The following is a 20,981-nucleotide window of genomic DNA, read 5'->3' on the forward strand; positions in this document are numbered from 1 at the left end:
AGTTTTTAAATGCATGTAGCATCAATCGATGACAACTTTCCTCCATTTGAACAGTGGGGGGCAGGAGGTAGTGGTGGGAGATTGCCCACCATAGTGGGTAAGTTGGAAACCTAGCTTTCAGACAGGCCAAGAGGCAAGGACTAGTGCATAATTTGATTCCAGTTTTATTTTTAATCCTTTGACTTCACAACTGCTTGGGAAAGATGTGGTGACGGAATCAGAGGCTTTACAGATAACATCTTATTTCATATATGAACCAAATACAGTATTTCAGGAATAGGGATGGGCATGAACCGGGAAAATGTGGTTCAGTTTGTGGTTCATAATGTGCCTCGTTTGTCTACAGACCATCATGAGTTTTTAGCTGCCTCATAAACTGGTATGGTTTGTGATGTGGTAGAATGCCCCCTTGGCATGATAGAGACACCAAACTCACAGAGGATCTCCAAATAACACGTCTCTACCTGCCCTCCAGATGTAATGAGTATTGGATTTACGAGGTCCGAGTTACACCCCCCCAAGCTACAGCCCCCACCTGTTATTTCCCAAAAGCACTTTCCTGGGGGCACTTCAGACTGTAGCCAAGAGGCGCTGCCTTACTCTTGGGTAGCTGCAACAACAGGGTACCCCACTTCTAACCTGAACCAGAGACCCAGAGTCAGGCCAAGGAAGGCACTCTTCAGCCTGAAACACAGAGGAAGCCAAAGCTCTGGAAAAAGGGTCTCCAAATTCAGGTTGCACGAGGTAGCCCTTGAAGCAATCTCCACTCCCTCCCCCCTACAAGGTATGCATATGAAACAATGGCAAGTTCCACCAGGTACTGTTTCTGCATTTCTAAAGCTATTCAGTGGCCACCTTCTGTGTCCAGAACTTCATGTTACCCTTATGTGTGAAACCTATGCCTATGTCAAAAATCCTTTGTCTCCACACCTGTCCTTCCTGCTCCATCCCTCAGGATATTGAGACAGCCAATAAAACATTCAAATGTTTAGCGATCGTTCCTGGAGTCTATCAGGGACCCATTTTGTCTAAATCTGGGAACCTATTCAATCTGCCTTGGCAGGACAATCAGTGGTCATCAAACCCATTCAGCTAGCTCCAGTACAGTCACCCAGCACCTCACTAATCCCATCAACACTATTGTGAATCCAGACTCTGTCCCTCTGATACCTCATTGGTCACACCTAAGCTTGTCTCCTCCTAGGTGTGTCTCCTCCTGGCACCACACCCCCTGGTCTAGGTGATCTTTTGTCTTCACCTGGGACAAGCCCCTCAAGGACTCCCATTGGTCTGCATTGTTTTCCCATATCTATATCCTCCAAAACACATGGCCTCAGGCTATGTGTCTGCCTTGGATGCCAACTGGCAGTTCACCCCCAAAGTGTGTTTGGGCCATAATCTCTTCTCCAAGGACATCTGCATGTCTGGACAGGTTGTATAGCCCAGTAACTGACCCTTCTATTTGCTGTCATCACCTCTATTTTCTTAGTTCTGAATTTCTTGCTCTTTTTGAATGTTTAATGTGCTTATAACTTAGGGAAATTCTTTAATAAAATCTATGTAATTTACTCTTCAAATCTGGAGTCTTCCTACTGTACCAGACCTTGGTATAAACAGGTGTGCAATCCCTTGTGGCCTCCCCTGCCACATAGCTAATTTCCCCCAACAATGAGGCAGGCTATTGGCAGTAACAGGGCCCCGAAAATCCAGTACTCACCAAACTTTGCATGAAGGTACAGGAGAGTCAGCCAGATATCCCTTGAGAGTTTGGTGTCTCTATCGTGCACATAAGCCATTCTATACACTCCTGAACCTGTGCCTGTCAAAATGACAGCTGACATGCAGTCATTTTGACAGGCACAGGTTCAAGAGGTTCAAGAGTGCATAGAACGGATCCTGTGCAAGCTAGAGATATCAAACTTGGAGGGCATGTAGAGGAGCATCCAGGGAGGTCCACTTCAAGTTTGGTGTTTCTAGCTTGCACAGGATCCATCCTTATACATTCCTGAACCTCCGAAACCTGAGCTTGTCAAAATGACCAAGGTTCAGGAGTGTATAGAACAGATCCTTTGCAAATTAGATAAATCAAAGTCGCAGAGAACTGCTCCTGGATGCTCCTCTACATGGCCTCCAAGTTCTTGCTTTGAAGTTCTGTAAACATATTGATTGAGTGGAGACAGTCTTTCTGGGAATGCCTCTGCTCACAAACTGTTATGAACCTCCACAAATAGCTTGAAAGTTCATGGAAAGTTCATGCCAGGTGACCTGCCACAAACCTGACTTCGTGAAGCATGAACCGGCCAAAATTCATCACAGTCTGTAATCCCTGAGCCAGTTCATGCCCATCCCTATTCAGAAAAGTTTGGTTATAGGTCATCATATCCACAAATATTAGTTACTTTTTTGAACTGTCTAAATCTGCTTTTATACCATTGTGATCAACAGATTGAAACTCTCTTGGGATGAGAAATCTAGGACAGTTCAGCAAAACAGTTATTAACATACGCATCCTATTCAGCATTCATTCCTGCCAACTAACCATAACATGCATTAGTATTGTTCTTCTGAGTCTGCTAAACAACCTACCAAAGACCTCTTTCCATTAACTCAAAGAGAATAATACTGAACTACTGATATAGAAACACCAACATTATGTCACTCAGTTTCGGCTTTGTTTATATCACCTCATCCTCTTCAATGCGCAATGCGAGACTTCCTGGCTCTCAGAGTCACTTGTTCTTCCTGTAATTACTTAGGATGGCTGTATGACTATTTAACAAGAAGAGGATGCAATACTATTATGCATTTATTCTATTACCCTTTTTTATTAGGACTCATAATACAATGCAGCTTAGGTAGCAACTAGAACACACATTACTATGAACATAAAAGTATGTAACAATTCTCCATCTCTTTGCTGTAATGTTCTTACCATGCAGAACATAGGCATCATAGTGAACATTCTCTATCACCATGCAATCTCCAAGAAAATTGTTTGAGGGGATTCAGGATAGTACAACAATGTTACTAACAGTATGAGATTTTAAATACCAAAGTGTGAGAAGAAAAATTCTCCACAAATACATCAACGAGCAGCATCCCAAGTACCAAAATAACATCAACTCTTTTTCTCTTTTTTCCTTCTCCTACAATTCACTTAGGGTGCATTCAGATGGGCAGCTAATCCTGCCATTATGCCGGCTCAAATATTATCCTGATCTTTTTAATCTGTCCTCGCACAACCAGACATCCCCCAGGGGAATCGCCTTACCGCGTGCTGCTTCTGCTGTGGATTGTCTAGATGGCATCCATTGAATGAGGCGCACACGGTGGCTTTTAAAAAAAACACAAAAGTTTGTGCATGCACATAGGCATGATATCGCGGCCTTGTTTATCTGCGCATGTCAGACCATCCCGAACGGGCACCATTTTTTAATTGAGCGCTGAAACGATCAGATGGGGGAAAGTCCGTGACTGACCCATCGGAACTGAAAACTCCAGATTTTAACTAGTACTTTTTTAGTACGGCACCGAAGTGTGGCAAAACGGGATGCTCACAGAAGATGGACGTTTCCCAGATGTTAATGTCTGGACATTACATTTAAATCCATGAGGCACTTGTGCCTTGCGCAGATCTAAAGAGCCATCTGATCGGACTCTTAGAGGCTGAACTGTACTGCACAGATGATTTTCTGGAGATTGCTATCGCTAACATCTGCACTCAGCTTCTAGTTGCAACATGAAATAATGGCTAGCTCTTGTTAGAATTACTATGATAATATAAAGTCTTTTAAACTCTAAGGTCTCTCCAGATGGCATTCCCAATGCAAGCAGAATGTCATAGTAATTGGAGGGAAGATGGTTATATCCAGGAGGAGGTACTCACATTACAGAAGGTTGGCACTACAGTTGTCCCATATCCAAAATCATATCATTTCACTTCCAGATTTTATTTCAGTTGTAGTAATAGGCTGAATTCTCAACACCAGTTTGATAGTGCTACATTACATTTTTCAATAATAAACAGAATCAGTATTAGCATTTAGAAAAAAAATAAGTTTTTCCACTAGTTTTTCCATTGTTAAACCTGTAAGTGAGACACCTTGAGTGAGGTGGTAGGACCCTAGATAACTAACAATGCTAGCTGCCAGTACCACTGAGGATTGTGAGCCAAGGCTGCAGTCCAGTAAGTTATAAACATGCACCATCAGTAGCTACCAGCCAGCTGCCTTCAAATACAGTTATAGAATACTGCTAACTTTACATTGAAAATATGGGCTTCTTGATTTGGGGGAGGGTAGGCATTAGGAATAGAGTATGTTTGATATCCCCCCCCCCATGTGCTATTTGTGAAGAACATATCAGCGTTACTACTGGGCAATTTAAACTATGTCTGCCTGATGACTTGTTTCCTATTTCATGTGGGGCAATAGCCAAGAATTTGGCACAAATGGTGTTTTATGTGACTTGCTGTTGGCCTTTGTGCAAGGAAAGGGCACAACTGGCATTTCATTCTGGAATCTATCACTCTTGTAATATTCCACTACCTGGCTTTTTGCACAACCTCACACACTCTTTAAGGAGGTACTAGAAGCATTTTCATGAGATGCATAGTCATCTCACATGGACCATTTATTTATTTACTTTATTTATAGCCCTCCCTTCTCTCTTTCCCAATAAGAAGAGAAAAGACAATTGAAATATCTTTCTTTTTTAGATGATTTTGCGCCATTGCATGACTGTAGCTTTGAAATCCAGAACTTGTAACTGGAAAAAAGGTACCTTCCTTTGAAAACAAAAATGTAGCAAGATGCTTTCTGAATAAATGAGGATGAAGAAAGTGGAGTGAAATGAATTTAAATGAACATGAAGTAGGACCAGTGCTCGTTTGAGCATGCCTTTTGTTTTATTAAATACATGTAAGGAGAGAGAAGGCTATGCCTGTTTCTTTGTTGACAAAATAAGGTCTGCTTCTGGTGGATTTCTCATTGGAATACAAAGCTTGTGGTGTATTTATAAACTGATTAAAAGACAGATGTAACTTATGCTAAAATTTAACGTCTTCACTTCTCAGAATGGTTTTGGGATGCAGAAGGAAATACCTAAAGACAATAATCCCAAAAACAACATTTAAAGAAGATGGCTGATAATAGTGTTACTTCCACAGAAAGATTTTGACAAAAGGCACAGATTATGCACGCTGTACATAAATAAGTACAGCTATTTATGCTCTTTCACATTCATAAGATAATCACATCAACTGTAAAACCTGGTATTTGCATATTTACCTATTTAAGGAAGAGTAGGATGGCCTCTAGTGGTACATCTCTGTATAGGAAAAGAAATAGAGCAAAACCCTGATATATCTAGATCTCAGGTATAAAAGAAAGATCCCTGGTGCTAATTGCAATTGCTTATTTTCAGAAGAATTAGGATTTTTAAAATTAGTTTTGCTGCTACACTATCTTTCTGTGTCTAATAGTATGTTTCTACCATTGTTTAGTAGTGTTTCCCAGACCCTGTATCTCAGCAGATGATGCCTATAACATCCACATCACTTTTATCTGTTGCTGTCAATTCATTACATGAATTAAATTAAGATAGCTAAGCAGTCAAGACTATATTTTCCCACACAGAATGAGATGCTAAACATAATATTTATACAGGTGTAATGCAATTTGTTAGTTATATAAAGGCTTATTTTTCATTCTCTGCCAGTGAATCAAGATTTCCTGTATTTGTGTTGTTATAATATGAATGTGGTGGTCAAGTAATATATTAAATATTTAAAATCAAACCAATTACAGGGACTGAAGGAAACAATAACAACAACTTGGGGATATAGATGCTAAAACAGGTTGGCCTGCATGAAAACTTGGTGTGTGTTTGTGAATAGATGTTGTGTGTGTGTTCTTGACTACCTTCAGCTATGTATTTCGGTGAACATATAGCTCCACTCAGTTTGTTATTCATACTACCATTCTTCTGTTCAGGGGGCAGGAGGGAGAGCAAGGGAGGAGATTTCCCCCCCCCCCCGCATCAGCAGCCTGTGTTGTGTATGTATTCTTCATTATCTTCAGCTACCTTAACAACCACAACAATAGCACAAGTGAACTTCCTTGTGCAGAGAATTCCAAATCTAGGGTACCACCACAGAAAGGCCTCCTAATGATCTGTCTCACCTCTGAAAGTGCAAGTAACTGGAGAAGAGCCTTGGAGAATAATCTGAAATCTTAAGCAATATAATATAATACACTGAAGAACAGCAATAATTTTCTTGGTATATTATTATTTTTTTACTTCATTTATGCTCACCTTTCTCACTGTGACTCAAGGGAGATTTGATACAAGTAAAAACAATGCAATAAGGACAGTGTTATGCATAAGAACATAGGATAAGCCAATGTTGGATCAGGCCAATGGCCCATCCAGTCCAACACTCTGTCACACAGTGGCCAAACATACCAGGTGCCATCAGGAGGTCCACCAGTGGGGCCAGGACACAAACAGTGTATGAAAGGAATTCTCAGTGTTGGAGCTGGAAGTTGTGTAGAAAAATTGGAAGAGAACAGTCATTTGAAATCCCCACAGCTGTTAAAATCCCTTCAGATATTAAATGTCAGAACTAGATTTCAGATTATAGTTTCTGAGGTAGAAAAATGCAAGGGAAAGAATTCTCAGCACTCCCTTCCAGCCCATGATTGGCTGAGATAAGTCACATGATAGACTTCCACCCTTATAATTTCTTCCTAGGTAAGCTATTTGGTTGGAGCAATGAAGAACTTAATTGTCTTTGTGACGAACCTACCCCTTTCCACATTTTGACACTTCGTTCATTTAATACCCAGGAAGCATTCCTTTAAGCAACCAGTTTAAAAAGAGAATGCTGCCATACACTCCAGTTAGCTGTATTACTGGATGAATTAATTGGGGAACTGAAAAAGTATCAGAGTCCCAGGCATAGCATAGTGAAATCAGCTCTCATTTATTAATTACATCAGAATGATTAAGACCACTTAGCCAGTGTGAGGCCCGTGATAGGTTCTATGTACAGGGCCCCGGTAACAATAGGTTCTCTTCAGGATCCTAGCGCTCTTATTGGTTCTCACTAGGATCTGCAGGGGCTGTTGTTCTAGACCCGGAGGTCTGTGAGTCTGGTAAACCACATGGATGGGCACATGTGGTCATGACCATCTTAATACATAACACCCCTCCCCCCTTAGTTTCGAAGTACTAGCATATAAAGTCCCGCAAGTACTCGGGGTGCAGCTGTTCTCTCGTGGAGCGGCGTGGTTCTGACAGGGAGCAGGTCAGTGTGGCTGGCCCAGGGTGTGGTAGCTCAGAGGCAGTGGTCAGTGTGGTCCCGGGTTCTGGGGCCATACTGGTGCTGGGCCCTGGAGTGGAACTTGGAACAGGTGCTAGAATGGTGTTGGGCTCAGCTGGCCTCAGCACTGGTTCTTCCAGGTCTGGCTCCTCCTCGCTGTCCTTGGCATCCCGTACCTCTTGTCCTTGATGGGCAGCAGGTGCCAACGCAGTTGATCTATGTGCCTCCAGATGAGCTGGCCATCTTCTGTTGAGACCTCGTACAAGAGTGGTCCCATTACTCTAACCACCCGGGTGGGGATCCAGGGTTTGCCCCAGGTGTAATTTTGGGCATATACTGGATCCTCTAGATAAAATCCGTGGGGTGCCTCCTGGTTTACCAGGCCTGGGTTGTGGCCAGGGGCCCAGTCTGGGTGAAGCCGGTCTATCCGGGTTGTCAGTCACTGGCCCATTAATAGTTCAGCGGGGCAGCATCCCGTGGTGGTGTGCGGGGTTGTCCGTTGGCCAAACAAGAAGGCTGCTAGCCAGTAGTCCCAGTACCCCTGGATGATCCGACGCAGCGCCTCCTTAGTAGTACGTACGATCCACTCTGCCTGTCCATTGGTGGCTGGGTGGAAGGGAGCAGAGCGGACATGTCTAATCCTGTAATACTACATGAACACCAGGAATTCTGCTGACATAAATTCAGTTCCATTGTCTGACACCAGAGTGTCAGGGATGCCATGGGTGCTAGATCTTCCACATGGCTTTGATCACAGCTCTAGATGACGTAGAGGAGACAGGGACCACCTCTAGCCACTTAGAGTAGGAATCTACCAGAATAAAGAAAGTTTGTCCCTGGAATGGGCCCGCAAAGTCCAGGAGGAGACAGGCCCATGGCTTGTGCGAGGATTCCCACTGTCACACTGAAGCCCCGGGAGGGGCCGTCCGGGTTTCCTGGCATGTTTGACCGCATTTGACCAGGTCCTCTATCTCCCCATCTATGCCCAGCCACCAGACGTAGCTGCATGCCAAGACTTTCCTACGCACGATTCCCAGGTGGGTTTCGTGCAGTGCAGTGAGTATGCGTCCACGCAGGGGGCTAGAGATGACTACCCGGCTGCCCCACAAGATGCAGCCTTTGTGGGTGGACAGTTCCTTCCGGTGGGAAGAGAACACTGTGAACTCCAGGCCCACACTCCTTGTGGGCCAGCCCCTTCCCACCCAATCCCGAACATGGCAGAGGACGCGGCCCTTCCTGTTATGTTTGGAGACTTCAGGCACCTGTACCAGTCGGTTGGGAAGGTCTTCCAGCAGCAGGATCTGGTGCACAGGGGCTGGGGCCGGGTCGCAGATGGGCAGCGGAAGGCGGCTGAGGACATCAGCATGTCCCATCGCCTTGCCCAGTCTGTGCAGCAGGGTATACTAAAAGCCAGCAAGAAAGATAGACCACTGCAGCACCCTGGGAGACAACATCTGGGGCATCTGGCGGTCCGGGACCAGGAGGCCCAGCAGCGGTTTGTGATCCATGAGGACCGTGAAGGGGCAGCCATACAGGTAGTCATGGAACTTGCACGCCCCTGCTATGATTTCCAGCACCTCCTTGTCCATCTGAGCATAGTTTCGCTCCACTGCCGACAAGGTGCATGAGTAATATGCCACCGGGACCTTGCAGCCATCAGCCAGTCTGTGACCCAGGATCGCCCCCACCACATAGGGCGATGCATCACAGGCAAGCACCATGGGAAGGGACTAATCAAAATGGGCCAGGATCGCATTGGAAGTCAATAAGTCTTTCACAGCACGGAACACTGCAGCCTGCAATGGCCCCCACTTCCACTGTACTTGTTTGTCCAAGAGACAGTGTAGGGGCTCGGCCATGGCTGCTTTGTGGGGGAGGAATGAGTGGTAGAAGTTGAGCAGACCAAGGAAAGCCTGCAGCTCTGGTTTCTAGGAGGGTGTAGGTGCGTTGACGATGGCCGCTATTTTGTCCTGTGTGGGGTGGATTCCGCAGGCGTCAACTTGGAATCCCAGGAACTCGATGCTGGGGACCCCGAGAAGACACTTTTCTCTTTTTACTTTAAGGCCGGCTGCATTGAAGTGCTGTAGTACAGCTCTAAGATGGTCAGAGAAGGCTTCGGGAGATGGCACCGCAATCAACGCGTCATCGAAGAAGGGTTGTACTCCAGGGATTCCTTTCAGTAAACAGCCTTCCCACAATCCCCACTTCAGAATGCTTACCCCAAAAAAATATGTTTCAGCTCAGTGGAATATTGGATAATCCCCGGAGCTACACTAACCCCGAACTGCAGGCATTTGGCCTTAAATGCTCCCCGGTGTGTTACTCTTGTCTGGGCGTCTGCTGTGGCATCATCTACTGGCAGCTGCTGGTAAGCTTGTGCAAAGTCTTGTTTGCCAAATTCTTGTTATTGAGGGACCCCTGGCAGACTGTATCCCAAAAATGGCAGGACCTCCGCTTGTGATTCTCCCTGCAGCTTGCACAGGTCGCCGGTGTGCTGGAGGCTGCGGTAGACAGTGACGGGCATGCTTCTCAGTGAGTGGACGGACGGACCTGAAGCATCTCTTCTTCGTCCGAGGAGGTAGGGACACCCCCCCACCGATACCTGATGGGTCCCGGATGATGCTGGACAATCCCTATGTGACTTTTTGAATGCATTGGTGGTCTGGAGTTCCGTCTCAAGCATCAGGTCAGTGGTTCTCATGAACTTCCTGTGCAGCTTGGGATCGTGGATGCCCCATACGAACTGAGTTAGGATAATCTCTTCAATCCCTGGCAGTTCACAGTCCATGGCAAGCTGGCATAGCTCAGCCATGTATACGGTGGCCCCTTCTCCCACTTTTTGCATTCATCCCCATAGATCCATTCGCCTCACCATTTTCGTGGACTTTGGCGCGAAGTACCCATTCAAGACCTTGAGTAGATTTGGCCAGTGCTTCCCATTTGCTTCCCATTTGGCCATTGCTATGAGGCTCTTGACTAGGCGGGTGGTGGCTGCCCCACATGAGCTGATTAGCAGGGCCCACTTCTTACCAGCATTTGTGATGTCATGGAAGATGAGGTAGTCCATCAGCTGGTCTACCCATGCTTCCCAGAACTCTGGATGTGTGTGGTCGAAAACTGTGAGGAGTCCCGGAGCTGCAGCCATGACTTGAGGGTGGTGCAGAGAGCTATGATCGGAGGAATGGGGCATGGTGCAGTGGTGCTGGAGAGCAGTGCGGGGCATGGTGTCCGGTTGATCAGTGCTCGGTGCCGCTCCTGGGTTGGAGTCAGGCTCGCTCATCGGGATCCCACCTTTGTCGCCTGTGAAAAGTATCGGAGTCCCAGGCATAGCATAGTGAAATCAGCTCTCATTTATTAATTACATCAGAATGATTAAGACCACTTAGGTAGCACGAGGCTGGCTTATATTAGTTAACACACTCACACCCAACACACCCCCAATACCTGTGATAGGTTATGTGTACAGGGCCCCAGTAACAATAGGTTTTCTTCAGGATCCTAGCACTCCCATTGGTTCTCGCTAGGATCTGTGGGGGCTATTGTTCTAGACCCGGAGGTCTGTGAGTCCGGTAGACCACATGGCTGGGCACACGTGGTCATGGCCATATTAATACATAACAGGAACTGTGACAAACCCCCCCCCCCCCATCCAAACATTACCAACAAACATTACTCAGGGTTTTATATATTATAGAAAACACACACTGGCTGCAGTCACACACACTAAATAATCCACTTTCAATGCAGTTTTCAACTGGATTTTGCCAGTTCACACAGTAAAATTAAGTTGAAAAGTGTACTGAAAGTGGGTTGATAGTGTGACTACAGCCAAAGAAAGAGATCAGCAAGGCATATGGTAGACAACAAGAAGAGGGGAAATATTCTGTTTCTATGTTCTATAATCTTTACCTTTCTACCTGAATTAGAATTTTTTTTAAAACAAATCCCTTTCATTGGGATGTAGGATTCCAAAACAAGTTTAAAATGTCACCTGCAGGAACTCAGGGCTTTGCAAACTTGAAACTACACAGCACAAAGCCAAGACTATTGTCATATCTTAACAGTTGACAACAACTCTTCATGCAACAATCATATTAATGTAAGGTGCTGGTTTCATAATAGCCTTCTTGACTGACTATTCATGTCCAGCGCTGCTCATTAAAATCAGCCTTCCCCCAATCCCCACTTCAGAATGCTTACCCCCAAAAAATATGTTTCAGCTCAGTGGAATATTGTTACTGCCAAATGTTAGCTCCTTCAATGTCTCTTTATAGAGGCCAGGCTGTATCAACTGTCCTTATTTCTTTGCCCAGCTTCTAAGAGAGGTTGGTGCCCTCTAAGAATCCCTGTTTGATATCATTCAGCATTAATGGTCAGCACAGATTTGGCAGCAGGATCCTGTCGAAATTCCATGCATGAAAGCATGATTCCTTTACCTCGCCTCTCCAACTGCAGCCCGAAGTGCCCCTGTCATGCTGTTTCTTGGGGACCCCAAGGAGCATCATGAGGGGGAAGCTGAAGGACTGCCACGGCAGGGGAAGACATGGTGAAAATTACCTCAATCCTACACTTCCTACAATCTAAGCAAAAGTATGAGAAAGAGTAGGGCCAGCATGGTTCATGGATACAGATTTAGTTTAAGTTCTTCATTGCAGCAGTTCCATGGGGAAAGGCTACTGATGAGTCATCTGGTCTGTTTCTATAGAGTGAAAGACTCCAGCTGGGGATTTATGGACTTTGTTGTGGGGCTTTGCAAAGGCCCTCAGGGCTCAATAGTATTTGGGTTCCAGTACCCATATCTTGGTTATGGGAATCAGATAGCTAGTTTTGTTACTGGAATATAGTTTTCTTTCTCCCAACCAGCAGGTGTGCCCTCCAGGTGCTTAGGAATTTGATCTGGTCTGCTGTCTTGGTCTAGCTTCTGGGCTTCTGAGATTTGTCTGGTGTTTTGTTCCCACTTTGTTTCCAATAACTTCTGCCACTCCTCCTCTGTCCTGTAGATAAGTCTTTGTTGTTCCTCTCTCATTTTCCCTCTGTCTGGCTCTGTCCAGCTCCCTGTTCCTGTATCCAGTTTCTCCTTCTGTATGTGGCTTTTCACCACAGTTCTTCTCTCCACCCAACTCTTTCTCTCTCTTTTTTTTACAAGATTGCCCCTATGCCTTGCTTTGTCTAGCTATTTTGGCCCTACCTGGAACCGCTGAAGGCATGTTCCAGGAGGGCCGCCTTTGCCTCCTCATGAGGAGGAAGGAGTCTAGGCTGCAGTTGCAGCTGGGTCCTTGCAGGGGGGAGGAGTCAGCATCTCTTCAAGGGCTGGATGTGCCCCGCCTCGGCAGTCTTTGCCTCGTGCTTGGCCCACGCACAGGGCCGGCTCCAGCCTTTTTTTAACACTAGGCAAGGATACCTTCTAGTCCACCCCACAGCGCGCCCACCCATTTTCAAATATAAATGCATTTTCGGAAGAATGAAAAACACAAAATTTGAAATTGTGTGACCTGCTGGATCGGCTCTTCTTCTTCAGATACAATGAAATATAAAGTGAGGGTATCCTCCCAGTTCCAGCTAACCCAAGCCAGTCACTCACTGAATCAAACTGGCATCATGCTCAAACAGAGATTCTTGCCAAGTAACATCACTTATAATCTCAGCCATGTAGAAAATAAGCATCACAGATGTACTACCAGAAGAATAACAAATGATGCTATGTGACCTGCTGAATAGGCTCTCAAACACAAACAAACACTGAAACAAATCTAGGTAGTTCTGGATGCCTCCAGCATGGAAGTTCTGGATGCCTCCCCCCCACCGCCCTCCCCCCTCCCTCCCCTCAGAATCAATTGCATGATGGAAAATAAGCCTGTAAACCATCAAGCTAGCTAGTAATTGCAAAACTATTAAAAACCCAAATGTATACACACCTCCAGAGACGTTCTCTTTGCTCCATTGGGAAAGTAATGTGTGCAGAGGGGGGGGTCCGCAAGAAAGCTATGTTGCCATGGCGGGGGGGGGGGACAAATGAGCATCAAGGATGCTTCCTTCGTGTCTCTAGAAGTCTTTGGGGTGCCCCCGACATTGCCTTCCCCCCATCAGGTGGGGGGCAGAGCACCCAGCCGAGCCCCTCCCGGAGCTCAAGGGCTGAGGTGTGCGTGGGGCATGGATGGAAACCCCGTCTTGGGCAGCAACAGAGGGACCCGGGGGGTGGATCCCTGTGTCCCTTCCCCCATCCTCCGTTGGAAGTGACTGGAAGGCAAGCGAACAGCCCCCCCCGGCACAGACCCTCCCTGAGGCCAGCTGCCGCCCCCCGCCTTGACTGGGATGGCCCTTTCGCTTCGCCAGCAGCTCTGACCTCCACACAAACACACCCCAGTGGCCTGCCTCTTGAAGGGGTTTCTTCCGAGGATTCCTGGGAGAAGGACCTCAGGCTCCTTTCCCCCCACCACCACTGCCGCCCTCCCCCTCACCCATCCCCACTGCTGCTGCCACCCCCGCCACACACCCCTGAGCTCATGAACTTACCTTCCCTGTGGACTGGGCTGGCTGGGGCTGCTGTCTGCAAGTCCGACTGTGAGGTAAGGGAATCACGCTGGCTGGCTCAGAGGGTGGCGGCGGCGAATCAGCGATGGGCACAGCAGCCTGGGGACAAATGGGCACACTGCATGACTTGGGGTGGGCAGGAGCAGCATGCGTGCTGCCGCGGCGAGATGACTAGCAGCAGCTTTGGGCAGGGACAGTGGGGGCTTTTGGTGGGGGGGAGGGTGGCAGGGCAGTTGGCGCCCTGTTCAGAGCTGCGCCCTAGGCCAGAGACTAGCTGGCCTAGTGAGAGAGCTGGCCCTGCCCATGCACCCACCCTGTCTTTAGTGCAGGCTTTAGGCTGGTCGCCCCTTTAATGGGGGGCCAGGTAGGAATCCCCCCTTTTCTGATTGGCAGCTGAGAAGGGGTGGTTTTTTGCCTACCCTGCACTGCGGTTAGTGGATTGTGGAATTGGCTTGGGTGAGGCCATACGATAAGTTTGTCACTTTATAGATACGGCAGAATTATGTCTTTGGGTGGAGTTTATGCGACTTGGTACACATCAATCAGCAACCCTGTAGGGAGTACAAGGATTTGACAGGATCATCCCTGCAGCTGCGCAGCCAGGGATGAAGATGGCAGACTGTTTTTGAAATTGCCAGAATGGATCCACTGTGCAGACCGTACGGTTTTGTTGGGAGAAATCCTCATGGCGTATTCCATTGCTGGGCCAAGCTGGGGTGAGCCACTTACAGTTGGCTCCACCAGGGGCTGGGTGCTTTGCCCGTTGTACGGCAAGACTGTTTGCCCTTGCCATTATGATAAATGTTAAATAAAGTAGCCCATAGTTTCCCAACCTATGGTTGTCTGACTCTTCCTTCTATGGGGGGGGATTGGGCTTCTATCACTTACGCAAACTAGGTCACAGGATTCCCATCTGTTGGCTGCTTGTTGATTCAGTGGTAACTCAAAAAAATTGCTGTTGCCCATGCAGAATTCCCACAGCTTCTGGCAAGTCTGTTGTGTGCAGACTCAGGAAGCTCATTGGAAATCAGGCAGCTGAGTACCAGCTCAAGCAGCCCCTTTTGCAGCTCCATCATCTGCACCCAGGAGTGGCATGCCTTCTGAAACTTTGGAAACAAATGCATGTGAAATATACTGGGTTGAGACGCGTAGAGTGATTGGCTCATGTTTATTAAGTGGTTTCAGCTCCAAAACTATGACAAACTTGCAGGGTCAGAGCCCTGGTTATATTCATGAAACACCCCACACCCAACACACACCCCACATCCCACAATAGGCTATTTACAGAATATTGTTTACCAATTGGCTACTACTAGGATCGGGATATCTATTGATTCATTCTAGGATCCAAGCCTTCTATTGTGATGCGCTCCAAGCTACGCTATTTCACATGTTCGCTATTGAGCCCTTTTGCAAGTATGGTTCCATCACGATACATAACAGCATGGAAAGTTTGTACCTTGTTGAAAATATAGCCAGAAAAGATCTCTGAAAACTTGTTCATACTCACTAACATTTGTGCAATGGATACATAGTTGATACAAATGGAGCTTTTTCTGTGGACAGAGACAGGCTACTCCCAGGCTATAAAGAAAATTGCCATGAGGAAAACAGGAGCTATCAGCATCCTCTGGGTTAAAAACATTCTTTGAGGGTTGCAAAAGAAGTTGATATCATCACTCACTCTTGAATTGTTCACACTAGAAGAGTAGACATTTGGGGAGGCCACAATACAAGGAACAGAAAATGTGGCATAATATTGCCATCAAACCCCCCTCAAAGCTGGGAGCTTGAATAAGAATGTGAAGAAAGGACCTGATTGACAGCAAAGTGTAGTTAGCAAAAGGAAACAGACTGTCTGGCAATTCTGGATAAGACAGGGTACCACTTAGGGGGAATAGCTGTTCTTGGAGTACCAAAAGTAAAGACAGCATTTTGAGGCATCCTGTAAAAAAGCAGATGAAATTGTTACTGTCCTTCTCTTCCTGCATGCTATTTAGAATGTTGCACTAAATATATGATAGGGACATTATTACCGTGGGATTTTATTGTCATTATAGATGACATATCTCACTTTCTGCAATTTTCTTTTTATGTGTGCATGTAGTCTATTACCTGCTTGTGGTCTTTGAAATAAGAACTGCCACACAGCCCCACCTCCACTTTCTCAGCACATAAATTTGATTAGCAATTGGCAGTTAGTGATTATCACTAGCCTGGATGTGTGTGTATGTTTTGGGGGGATTAGACAAATTCATAGCAGATAGGTCCATTAATGGCTATTAATCGTGATGATTAAATGGAACATTCATATTTACAGGCAGGGAATAGCTGGATAAAAAAATGCTGATCAATAAGAAGAGATTGGATTTATACCCCGCCCTTCACTACCCAAAGGTGTCTCAGAGCGGCTTACAAGCTCCTTTCCCTTCCCCTCCCCACAACAGACACCCTGTGAGGTGGGTGGGGCTGAGAGAACTCTGACACAAACTGCTCTTTTTCAAGGACAGCTGTGCCAGAGCTTGTGACTGACCCAAGGTCACATCAGCAGGTGCAGGTGGAGGAGTGGGGAATCAAACCCAGTTCTCCTAGATTAGAGTCCGCACACTTAACCACTACACCAAACTGGCTCTCAAGTAAAATGTGTCCTGATGGTTTCCCCCCCAGTCAGAATAACAAGACAGACAACAGTTTGGAAGTAAACAAGGGCAACTTTATTAACTATTTAACATAACATTGTGGCAAGGGACCAGCTAAGTGAACACAGAACAGGCAAGGCAGGTGTCACTCCCTGACCAGCCTCCTTGCCCTTTTCACGAGCAGGTCACCCAGCTCCGGTCCTGAGCCATCAGTCTGGCTCATGACCGGCAGCCCAGCAAAACTGGTTGCCACCTAGGAGTGCCTACCCCGGAAGCCTTCAAAGTTGCAGAGAGGAGCCTTACCCTAAGAAATTCCCAGAGGTGATCACCATTCCCCACCCAGGCCCTTAAAAATCCAAAAGCAGTTCCTGATGACCCCCTGTTCCCAAACAGGAAAGTGCCATAACATGCTCACCGGTTCTGGTTTCTGGCCCGCACAAACCTGCCACAGCCAAGGCCAAGCCTCTGCTTTGGCCTTTGCCGACAATAACAGCCCAAGGCTAACCTAATCCCTTGCCCTTTAAAATAACCCATGCCCTTGTCTGACAAGTGCACCCTGACAGCCCTATACAGGTCCTGGAACTCGACCCATATGTCAGGGTGCAGCAAATATTAACCTAAACCACCCCCATGGCCTTCCTGTTTTGTCTGCTGGCTTTATGCCTTGCACAGATGCAATATCTGCACACCAGGCCGCCTTGCTCTTATAATCGCAAGGTCTGCCTCAGCTTGTAACACAAGGGCCTTGTTGGCCAAACTAACTGCACACCGGGCCACCATGCTCTTCTCATCGCAAGGTCTGCCTCAGCATGTACACAAGGGCGTTGATGGCCAGTCTATCTGCACTCTGGGCTATCTTGCTCTTCTCATCGCAAGGTCTGCCTCAGCGTGTAACACAAGGGCCTTGACGACCAGACTATCTGCACTCTGGGCTATCTTGCTCTTCTCATCGCACGGTCTGCCTCAGCGTGTAACACAGCGTGTAACACAAGGAGCACAGGCCATCTCAAGCCCCTCCTTCCCCTCCATTCGAGAACAGCCCTCCCACTAAGGCCCAACTGAGACCGATGGATGTCCTCCTGGCCCTGTGGGCGGCCCAAAGGACCATGCTGTGGCTGCAGACGGTGACTCTTCATCTCGCTCCACAGACTTCAGCACCTGAAAGAAGAACCTCATTAATAACATTAAATTTTGCAATCCCGCTGGTCAAGCACTAGGCCAGATGCATCCTTGCACAAGCCTGCAACTAGCGAAGCCATACCCACCCACTTATAAGCTCTCAGGGTGAAAGGGGCAGAACGAAGTTTATCATCCTGTCGGCTGCAGCCCAACAATCCACCCCGCCTCCAGTGGCATCCGGACCAGGAACTGGTCGGCTTCCAGGGCCAGCTGGCCTTGAACAAAATATTGTTTTGCAAACAATGGAGCATGAAGGCTCTGACCAGGGCCATGATCCTAGGAGACTCGGATGTAAATGAATTAATCCAGCAGTGGACAATATGGTTGGCAAGCTCAGTTGACCAAATCGAATGCAGCATGGGACACCAAGCAACCCATGGGAAGGGCCCTACCCATGTAGAATTTGCCCTCGACAGCAAAATCCAGCAGCTCAAAAAACTGCTGGGTGGACAGGGAGGCAGAAGGCTGACTTGATGTCCCATTTTGCCAATTTCACACCCTGTCCACAGTGGTGTACCACTAGCATGGCCTGATCAAATGACATGTACCTAACTGAACATAAACTCCTCTGGTACCGCGTCATTCCACGACTCCCCATGTGAGTATGACAAGTGGTGAATGAGGCGATACTCACCAGGTGCCTTCTTCAGCACATCTCCCAATGGGGAAATTCTTACATTGTTAACTGGGGGGAATGGAAAGGGCCAAGGCTCCACCTGCCTGGCATTCCTATGCAATTTCCCCCCAAAGTATGTTCTCCCTCCCCTTAACTGATTCTAAGTTAGGAGCACTATATGGTCTCCTTTCCTCTGATAAGGTATCCTAAACCCTAAAGTGAAACCTTCCATGAAATAAACGTGAGCCTGTCAGCTGGGGTAATTCCACAACCCACGCTCAAGAACCTTAACTTTAATTGGGCTGGGACCCTTTGTCAGGAGTGGGGTTGTAGCCACTACCTCCTCCTGAACCCTTACCTCCCCTGCCCGTTGCCCATCCTTTTGTATTGGGGCAACCAGAAAATGCGTGGGGCCCAGCACACAATGGGCATTCATGCCTAAATGAACATGACTTGCAACTGCATGTCCCATGGGATGTGAACTCCCAGCAAAGTGGGCATCACTGAACTGCCTGCCCTGCCTGGGTGCGGGTACCTGCCTGCCTTGTGATCTCCAAACCGAATGGCCACTATCTGACCTCCCATTGCCAAATCTTGTCTGTGATCCCCCTATTGGGTGATGATGGAGCCAAGAAATAGAATCTTGAGCAATTTCTTCAGTGTCAAACTTAAAGTTGTGTAATTCCCCAGTAGTCATTACTTTTGTCTTATTGATGTTCAGCTGTAATCCTACTTTGGCACTTTCTGCCAGTAATGTGGTGCCTTCTGCATATCTCAAACTGTTATTGTGCCTTCCACCAATTTTTAATGCACCTTCATTTCAGTCTAATCCAGTTTTCCTTATGATGTGTTCTGCATATAGATCAACGAGAGAGATAAAAGACATATTTGTTTGACACCTATGCTAATTGGAAACCACCTTGTTTGTCCATATTCAGTCCTAACAGTAGTCTCTTGTCCAGAGTACAAGTTTGCACATCAAAACAATACAAGGTATGGCACATCCATTACTTTTAAAACCAACCATAGCTTGTCAAGATTCACACAGTCAAAAGCCTAGTGGTAATCTATGAAACACAAAATGATTTTCTTCTGAAATTCTCTTGTAATTCTTAATAACCAATATAAATTTGGCAATATAATCTCTAGTGCCTCTTCCTTTTCTGTATCCAGCTTGAACATCTGCAAAAAGGACATAGCAGAGCTGGGAAAAAGTACAAGGGGCAGCCAGGATGATTAAAGGGTTGGCGTGCCTTTCGTATGAAGAAAGGGTGGGACTTTCCAGTTTAGAATGGCCCATTATACACACACATCTTACTGCCATTTCAGAGCAGTAAGCCTTCAATCTTGACTTCAAATTCTGCGCCAGCCTTATGTACCATTCCTTTTCTCCTAGTGTATTTATTCTGCAGCTACATCATGTAACATGTAGCAATGTGTTTTTTAAAGGAAAAACCTAGATTCACCACCATGAAAACTGATCCTTATCTGTGGTGAGCTGAGAAGAGTTGTGCATCTTCTGTTGCTGAATTCCAGGTTTCCCCCAACAAAAAATGACGATTTCCAGTCATTTGAGTTTATGTTCAGCTTTCCTACCAAATATACCTCCACTAGGTTGTACATGTGCAGCAATCTCAAAGCAAAACACCCCAAGGAAAAGAACACATTATCATCCTGGGGCAGGAGGCAAAGGATGCACAAGGTGAAGTTAAGTAGACCTGCAGACCTAGATAACAAGGCTTAGCGTCCGGAAGAAGCAGGTGGACTATTTTTGTTTGAACATTTATGTATGCTTTTTCACTGCTCAGTTTTCTAAAAATCAGTTTTAAAATAAGGCCCTCTCTGACCATTGTGCTTCCGTTAGATTCCTCTGACGCATGCTCTGGGATTACTGAGGAGACCCCTAGTTAAAATCTGTTCTTTGGACTTCCACCTCTGAAGACAGGCTCACAGAGTAGGGTACCCAGCGTATTAACCCAGGGTGCTATGGTCTCTTTTCCCCTGCCCCCGCCAACCTCTGCAGGCTGTGTGCTCTGTGTGGACTGTTTAGAACTACTCCTCCCCACGGCCGCCTAACTGTCCCAGCCGCCGCCCTTATGGGGCCTTTACAGGCTACAAACGCCACCGCCCTGGGTAACCCAGTGCTTCTGTCGCCACCCCTTATGGATAGTGCTAAAAGGCTCATAAAATGGCCCGCTGGAAGGATCTCTTCCAAATTGGCCACCTGAGGGCAAATGACAGGGGGGAAAGGGGGGACGTATGTGGCCTAAGCAGCCTCACCAACTGCAGCCACCTAATCTAACATGTGTGTGTTGTTGTTGTTTTACAACAGATGGCAAGGGGCCACCCGCTTGCGCTGCCCCAAGCACCACCATCACCACAAAGGAGCCGCCACCGCCATCCACAGGCCCACTCGCAAGCTGCAATCGGGAAGCCGCTGCCATACCCAGGCCACCGCCACCACAATCGGGACACCGCTGCCGAGCCTGGACTGCCGCCGCCACAATTGGCTGCCACCGCCGAGCCTGTACTGCCGCCGGCGCCGCAATCAGGCTGAGTTAGGGCCGCCATCACTGCAATCGAGTTGCACTCTGAAGGCCCGCAACCAGTCAAGCCCCAACTCTATTCTGTGTGCTCAATCGACTGAGCACACAAAGCAACTGACTTAAACGGGAGTGGAGCCCAGCCATTT

This window comes from Gekko japonicus, unplaced genomic scaffold (assembly GCF_001447785.1).
Source record: "Gekko japonicus isolate JY-2015 unplaced genomic scaffold, Gekko_japonicus_V1.1 scaffold496, whole genome shotgun sequence".
Taxonomy (NCBI): domain Eukaryota; kingdom Metazoa; phylum Chordata; class Lepidosauria; order Squamata; family Gekkonidae; genus Gekko; species Gekko japonicus.